Raw genomic sequence first — 8,481 nt, 5'->3', positions numbered from 1 at the left:
GAAATCAGTAAAAGCTTCAATACCTGGCCAGACATTAGAGACAAAAAGAACTTTCTCTTTAGCGAAAGTAGAAAAGATGACATGCAAGAACTATGCCAGAAATACAACTTAGTGTTATAAAATAAAGGGCGAGATAAGCCCCACCCACAAATTACCTTTTATAAAATGTGTATTTCGAGTTAGAGTGAGTAGATTTTCACCTGGACGGACGTGTTTACTATATGTCCTGTAGACCCAGGTGAATAAAATGTCGAATACTTAAATCATAAACTGATGAGTTGAGAATGGAAACTTCCGACCAACTACCAGAGGAGATTACAGCAGTTCTATCACTCGTAGAGAATCAACCCGCCGATTGGACTTTAACTAAACGGAATGGAAGATACTCCATGCAGATAAAATGGCGACAAACATCACAAAAGCCTACAATCACGAAAAAGAGGTCATCAAAAGCGCGTCAAGACTGGAATCGCCGTCGACTACAAGCCTTCCTCCTTCGAAAACAACAAGAGTCTGGTGAACCGACAATAAACACCGAGGAGCAAGTACATACCGCACCACCCCCAGTTGTCGAGACAAAGGAGTTACCTACACCAGCCATCAATGATGATATGGAAACCGGTACACCTATCTCGCAAATAGACAGTAATCTATCAGCAAAACAGACTATAGCTGAAGAGAAAAAGAAAAGAACGACTACAGAAGTAGATCCCGCCCGACAGGGTGTCGAGGGTCGATCTGAAGTGGATAAAACTCTACAGAAAGAGAGAAAAAAGAGACAACTAGACGCTCGAAGCTACACCAAAGGACTAAAGGTGAAGAAAGTATGCTTGGATCTTCCTCAAACTATGTATGTGATGGATATTGTCGACAACGACTTGTATCTGCTCGTCAATAGCGATACTTTGGAGTTGCACGACTTCATCTACAAAGACACGTACCAATACATCAAAAGAAGTTTTGACACTTGGCTTGATGTTAGGAACAGCAAGAACTTTCTATTCAGTCAAGAAAGGATGGCTTTGCAAGCAATAGTGACAATTGCAAACAAATACAAGTTAAAATTAGTTTAAAATAAAGGGCGAGATAAGCCCCAAGACCTGTTAAATTCCCATTTGTTATACTTTGTGTTAAAGGGGCGAAATAAGCTCAATCCCCTTTTTTGACCTAAAAAAAAAAAATTAAAAAAAATACATGTGTATTTCGTGTGACAGAGAGGTCCGACCTCGTCAACATGCAGTATCGTGTGACGTATGTGATAGATGGCAGCATAGATTATGTGGCACTGGTAGCAGCTAGACAACAATAATACAACATAAATAAATACTCGGCGAAATTGTAGAAAGACTTCAACATATTCAAATACATACAGATAACTTAGTCTTCAGTCGTTTGATATTAAATACGTTGAGGTCCTGAAATTCACAAAAACTTGTTCCTGGTAGCAGCTAGACAACAATAATACAACATAATATTCGGCAAAATTGTAGACAGACTTCAACATATTCAAATACATACAGATAACTTAGTTTTCAGTTGTTTTAAATACCTTGTAGTCCTGAAATTCACGGAAACTTATTTCCTGGTAGCAGCAAGTCAACCATAATACATCATAAATAAATATTCGGCGAAATTGCAGATACACTTTAACATATTCAAATATATACAAACAATGCAACATAATAACAGGGGGGGGGGCTCTTAAATAAAAATCAGGGCGAACGGACTCAGGGCGAACAGGTATTAAGGCGAACGGTCTCAGGGCGAACAGGTACTAGGGCGAACCGGAATCAGGGCGAACGGACCCGGATTCTAAAATTGGACCGTGCAGGTGAGTTCAGTTTTAATTCCGTACAAACTTCTTGTTGAAATCGTAATCTTCCGTTTCTTTAAACATTCATAGCATTATATCACCTATGATATCTTTAACTATATAAAGAAACTACAAAGTTCATTAGCTACAATTTAGTACGGTGAACGTACAATATTTTTTTAAACCCGAGTATGCAGATATGGTATAGTACATGTACATTACGTATACAATAATAGTTCAGCGGGGATGTCAGACAAAAAAAAATAAAAATAAACATGAGACTCCGAGATACAATACAAAATGAAAACTTTTCAATTAAACTCCACGTGTTCTTAAGCGTGTTAAATGATAGTATTTAATCGTAGTCGCTCAGAATGCATTATTTTTCATCCTGTCGATTGGTCAATTTCTTTGCCGGGTCATATATTTTATATTTTGTATTTGGGAAATTACTATGCAAAATATGTAAGAGATAAATTAGTCCTGGTAAAATGGGTACGAGTGGCCACAAATTGCTAGTATAAAACGTCCATGGTTACAGCATATACTAGTAATGTTAGTCCGATTTCAGTAATATATGTCCACGGATAAATTTTCCTAGTAATTTAAGTCCATGTGCTTAATATTCCTAGGTAAAAATGTCCATGTCCTTTATTTTTAATAGGAATATTCTATATACTTGAAAATATCAGATGCAAACTATGGAATATTTAACTGTTATGTTGCAATATTTTTTAAAAAGTTGTACATTAATCTTTCAGTATTTTATTAAAAGATGATTGTTTTTATTAAATAATTACACTGGACTTTTTTCATAGAAAAATTGAGTATCACAGACTTATAATGATATAGAAATAATAATACAAATTTGAATTAATATTAAGAAATGTTTAAAAATTGAAATTTTAAGCGATTTTTTTCCAGAAAAAAATTGAAAACACAGACTTTTATAACTAGGAAATCAGATTTTTCCATTATTCAAATATTTTATATTTTTACAATTAAGTCATTTTCAGAAGAGATAGATAAAAATTTCAAAATTTCCTAGGACTCTTGAAATACTAGCCAGACATATTTACTAGCTATGGACTTATTTTCCTAGGAAAATTTATCCTGGTACTTACTTTTCTAGTAAAATTATGGTCATGGATTTAATACCTAGGAAACAAAGTCCGGGGAATAAATTTTACAAATACACTCTGACGGCAGAATTCTAGTGGTCTCGACCTATTAAACTAAAACTCTTCAAGTAGTCCCACATACGATGACTAAAACAGGGATTCTTTGTATTCTTCAATCAAATTATCTCTTTTCCTGGAAACTATAAGGGTCCTAAGCGGTCGAGTGGTCTATGTAATTCATTTATTTCTCAAATTTTATTCATGATGAGTATAGCAAGATTTAGTATCTACAAAGGAAGAAATTTCGTATTGTTTAAAAATATAATTTTAATTAGTAGATCATAATCCTGATCCTAAGGTCAAAACATTGACACAACTTTTCTCATGGCACTATAAATTTTATCTTAGTCTGGTGTTCGAATTTCTCTTAGTAATAACTAGCGGTACTTTGGTATACTTTTTTAAACCCAGGACCAGCGGGGCTTGACATTTAAATTTCTCATTGGTCAATGATTATTTCCATCGTCCGTCGTCGTCCGTTAACTTTTACAAAAGTATTCTCCTCTGAAACTACTGAGACAAATTTAACCAAACTTGGCCACAATCATCATTAGGGTATTTAGTTTTTAAAAATGTATCTGATGACCCCGCATGCCAACCAACATGGCCGACATGGCTAAAATAGAACATAGGGGGTAAAATGCAGTTTTTGGCTTATATCTCTGACACTAAAGCATTTAGAGGAAATCTGACGTGGGCTTAAAATGTTTATCAGGTATAGATCTATCTGCCCTGAAATTTTCAGACGAATCAAACAACCCGTTGTTGGGTTGCTGCCCCTGAATTGGTAATTTTAAGGAAATTTTGCAGTTTTTGGATATTATCTTAAATATTATTATAGATAGAGCTGTAAACAGCAGTTATTTCAGCAAAGTACGATCTACAAATAGGACAATATTACCAAAATTGTCAATTGATCCCTTAAGGAGTTATTGCCCTTTTGTAGTCAATTTTTAACAATTTTTCGTAAATTTATGTAATCTTTTACAAAAACTTCTCCACTTAATCTACTGTGCCAAATAGAATTAAACTTAGTCACAATTAATTTTTAATAGGATATCTTGATTGAAAAATGTATCCGATGACCCTGTCATCCAACCAATATATGACCGCCATGGCTAAAAATAGAACATAGGGTTTACTATAGAAGTCTATGGGAAAATTGTAAAAACACCATTTCAAATGGTCACAACTTGAAAACTAATTTAAATAATGATAAGGGTTCTTCAGTAACTATTGTAAGACTACAATGGGATGACCTACTATGAATTCAACTACTGGACCAAATTAAACCAAACTTGGCCTCAATCATTATTAAGGTGTCTTATACTATTTATGATGATTTTAACCTTATTTTACATGATTTCCAAAACAACAGTAGATACAGGTGAGCGACATAGGCTCTTTTACTCACAAAAACTTTCAATTACTAGATGGAGCTCTGTAAAGAAATATTCAAATTTATTTATTTTGATTAGAACTATGATTATAAGCGCCTCATGGAATTAAGTCATATATGAACGTGTCCCTGCTCAATAATCAAAATTTTGCTTCTCTAGGTTTTTTCAAGTTTGCATTGTGAACAGATCAATTAGTATTCAATTTACTCCGAAGATTGTCTGGTGTCATCATTAATGTCAGAGGCCTCAGTATTCATCTACAGAATATAGAATACCAAAAAACAAGGAGTTTCCAGAAATTCGTGCTTTCAGTTCTATAAGTAAAGTGCCTCGAACATCAACATCAACATACATGTATGGTATTTTTTGCAAGTTATATTTATTGAGCTGTAATACATATATCTCTTGTTGGTCGGTTTGTTGTAGCTTGTTGTTTAATACCTAATGTTGAATAAATACAATGACAAATAATCAGTTGAAAAGTTAACCGAAAACACAACAACTAAGAAATATTTTTACTATAGCTAGAGAGTTATTTGCTAACAAACTAAGAAATTGGGCGTATCAAAATTTGATCTTAGAAACACCATTATATCTATAAACATTCTGTGTTGACAGACCTACTTAGAATAAATTACCCAGAAACAGTTTACTGAGAATTCACAAATTGTTTTTGATTATAAATAAAGATATGTGATATACTGGTATACTTCTCAGATTGCTTAATGCCCCCCCCCCCCCTCCTTCCAAAAAAAAAGTTTGGGTTATATTGGAATCACCATGTCCGTCTGTCCATCCGTCCGTCTTCGTGTCCGGTACGTTACTTTTGTACCGTAAAACTTCGGTAAACCATACTTAGTATGCAATTGCATCTAAGGCTGGGTGTGTCGTATACAAAAGTCGGGTTGCTCTGAACATGACTTTGACCCCTTTGATAGTAAAACCATGTCACGTCCAATTCGTCTCCTGCTCATTACTTTGTACCGTAAAAACTTATTAAAGTCAGGCCACTCTGACCTTGACCTTTACCTTTGACCACTATGATAGTTAACCTTTTCCAATTTGTGTCCGGTTCATAACGTTTGTACTTTCAAACTTAGGTTAATCAAACTCGGTAGGAAGTTGCATCATGGGCTTGGGGTGTGTCACATCTCAAAGTCAGATCACTCTGAATTGACTTTGTCCTTTGACACTTATAATAGTAAAACCTTGTTCAATTCGGGTCTAGCTCATATCTTTTGTGCCGTAAAATTTGGTTAACCAAACTTGGTATGCAGTTGCATTATGGGCAAAGGGTGTGTCATATACCAAACTCAGATCATTCTGACCTTTTCCTTTGACCCCTATGATAGTAAAAACCTTGTCTGATTTGTGTCCTGCGCATAACTGTTATACTATAGAACTGGTTGACCAAACTTGGTTTGCTGATACATCTTGCAATTGGGGTGTGTCATATCAAGCAGATCAGTCTGACCTTGACCTTTGACCCCTATGATTGTAAAACAGTTTCTGGTTTGTGTTTGGTGCATAACTTTTGTACTCTAGCACTTACATTGACAGAACTTAGAAGCATCATACTGACATTGACCTTCAGACTTTGTTCCTGGGGCAGTATAATTCTTTCCAAAAGAACTATCAGTAACCATATGTCAATCTAACACAGAGGCAATGATTATATAAAATGAATGGATGAAAACTAAAAATCTTAAAATGTCATTGCCTCAATGCTGAATTTCACAACAGTAACTAAAATGTATGTACAGGGTTATAAGTCCCGCTACGAATCTATTGTATATCAACTTGTTATTCCTGACTACATATTGCCATTGTTGATTAAATCCCTTTATATCAACTCACTTTCACTACGGTTATATTGGTGTTAAGTTTGCTGTCTTATCTAAAATAGGAGTTGTGGTATTATTGCCAATAAAACAACTATCCACCAGAATTCAAGGAGGAAGATATCAGGAATTATATGTCACCATACTGCCTTCAACAATGAGAAAACCCATAACATATAGTCGGCTATAAAAGGTCCCAATATTAAAAATGTGAAAAAATTCAAACAAGAAAACTAACGGCTTATAATTAATAAAAATACAGCATTAGAAAAACAAATATGACGGATATAAGCCAATAAAAACCACTAAATCACAGACCCCTGACATTGGATAGACATATGTAACAGAGTTTCTGAGTGCTGAATTATCAAATCAACAGTAAAGTTGCAATAACAAATATCAAAATTTTACATGATAAACATATGTAAAAGGAGGTGATTTTCGATGATTGCTAGTGGGACAACTATTTAGTAACAAACAACAAAGCTGTGATTAAATTCATATTGAAATTATACACATCTACCGTTGCAAACTTTCCACAGGTGCTCTCCAGCACTTTGATACCCTAATTTAGCACATCCCGAAAAGTCTTGTGCTGCAGCTTCTCGGGGTAAAAAATCCCTTTCTTCACACAATAAGTTCTTTGAAAATATAGTTCTTTGCATACATTTAATAACTCCATAGTTTTTACACCTTTATTCTTTGGTCCTCTGCTCTCTAAATCAACACAAATAGTTACATGTAAGTTCAATCACTTGTTAAAAATTTAAACATGTCCGAGATTTTTTGTTTACGCACTACTTTTAAGTATCTCCACAGGATCTCGCTATTTGATGGCGGTACTTATTTAGCCTGTTATAGCTTGTTCTTAGTTCTGCCAGAATTCTTCCTGTTTCATGATTCGGGTAATCAAGCTATACAACCTTACCAACAAGTAGAATACTTTAAAACATTGTTAGAAATCAACATCTCTCGTTCTCTCAAGCACTTGTTTTGTTAACTTTTAAATCTGAGAAAAGAACATTAATTATTAGAAAAATAATTGATATCAGACAATCCTGCTATTAAATAACAAAAAATCCTGCAGAAATATAGTATTATTTTAAACTATACTAGTTGATATGTAATAAAATAATAATATTTAAACTTTTATTCAGTTGCTTTTGATATTATTTTAATTGAATACACGTAGCTGTTTGTTGTTTGACACATCAGGTGCTGTCTGGTGAATTTTTATTGTAAAATTTTGCATAAAATGTTATCGAAAGAAAAAAAAGGTCATGTACAGTATCACTAGCCTGTCAACACTGAGGTTGTCACTTCGAACCCCTTACATGCATGGCAGGGTTGTTCAACTCCAATCTTTATTGACAAGGATTGTCAGTTTTCCTGTCGAAGGTCTGTGGTTTTCTCCAGCTTCCTCCAGCAATAAAAATCAACCGCCAATAATGCTGAAAGTGGCGTTAAACACCAACACTCACTCACCAATCTTTACACTATATGCTCTCATTTGTTTGTTTAATTTATATCTATTTTATTTGAATATATACTTATCGTTTCTCAGGTGCTAAAAAGCACTATAAATTATCCTTGATTTTTGTCATGAAAATTTTTCACAATGATATATACGTTGAGCAACGAAAATAAATGCTTGATTCCACCATTTCCAGTGGCAAATATCACACTTCAAATATATTTGAATGAAAATCGAATGACGACCGGATCCGTTGTTCTAAAATATAGTTCCTATTTGATTTGTTTTGTGTTAATATTATTTCGTCTAATCTTAAACACGATTTTTCGAAACTAATGTTCTTCATAAAACTTGGATCATAAAAATTCTGCACATTGAATTGACTCTCATTTCGTGCATTTAAACAGACATTTGAAGGAGTAAAGCCGTTTCATTTTGTCATTACTAAAGTGATACCATTTGTGAGATTGTAAAAAAAATAATTCGTCGTCAACTGACAAATTGCACATTTGTTGTACAACGCCACACGCGGAGTGTTGGCTATGTATGAAACGGAGCGCTGGATTTAGGATTTTTGAAAGGGGCGTAATTCCTTAAAACGGATTAAACGAAAATGTTTGGACGATTTTATGCTAACAAATCATAAAAATCGTGAAAAACATGATATAATATTTTTTTCGGCTCTCAGTAAGGGGGTGGCGTACGCTCTTTACGCCCCCTGGATCCGTCACTGCTAATGATACCACCGGTATAAGTATGTATTCAAAAATAC

Source organism: Mytilus californianus, unplaced genomic scaffold (genome assembly GCF_021869535.1).
Source record: "Mytilus californianus isolate M0D057914Y unplaced genomic scaffold, xbMytCali1.0.p SCAF_18, whole genome shotgun sequence".
Lineage (NCBI taxonomy): Eukaryota > Metazoa > Mollusca > Bivalvia > Mytilida > Mytilidae > Mytilus > Mytilus californianus.
The sequence above is the reverse complement of the archived record's forward strand: the minus strand, read 5'-3'. Positions refer to the sequence as shown.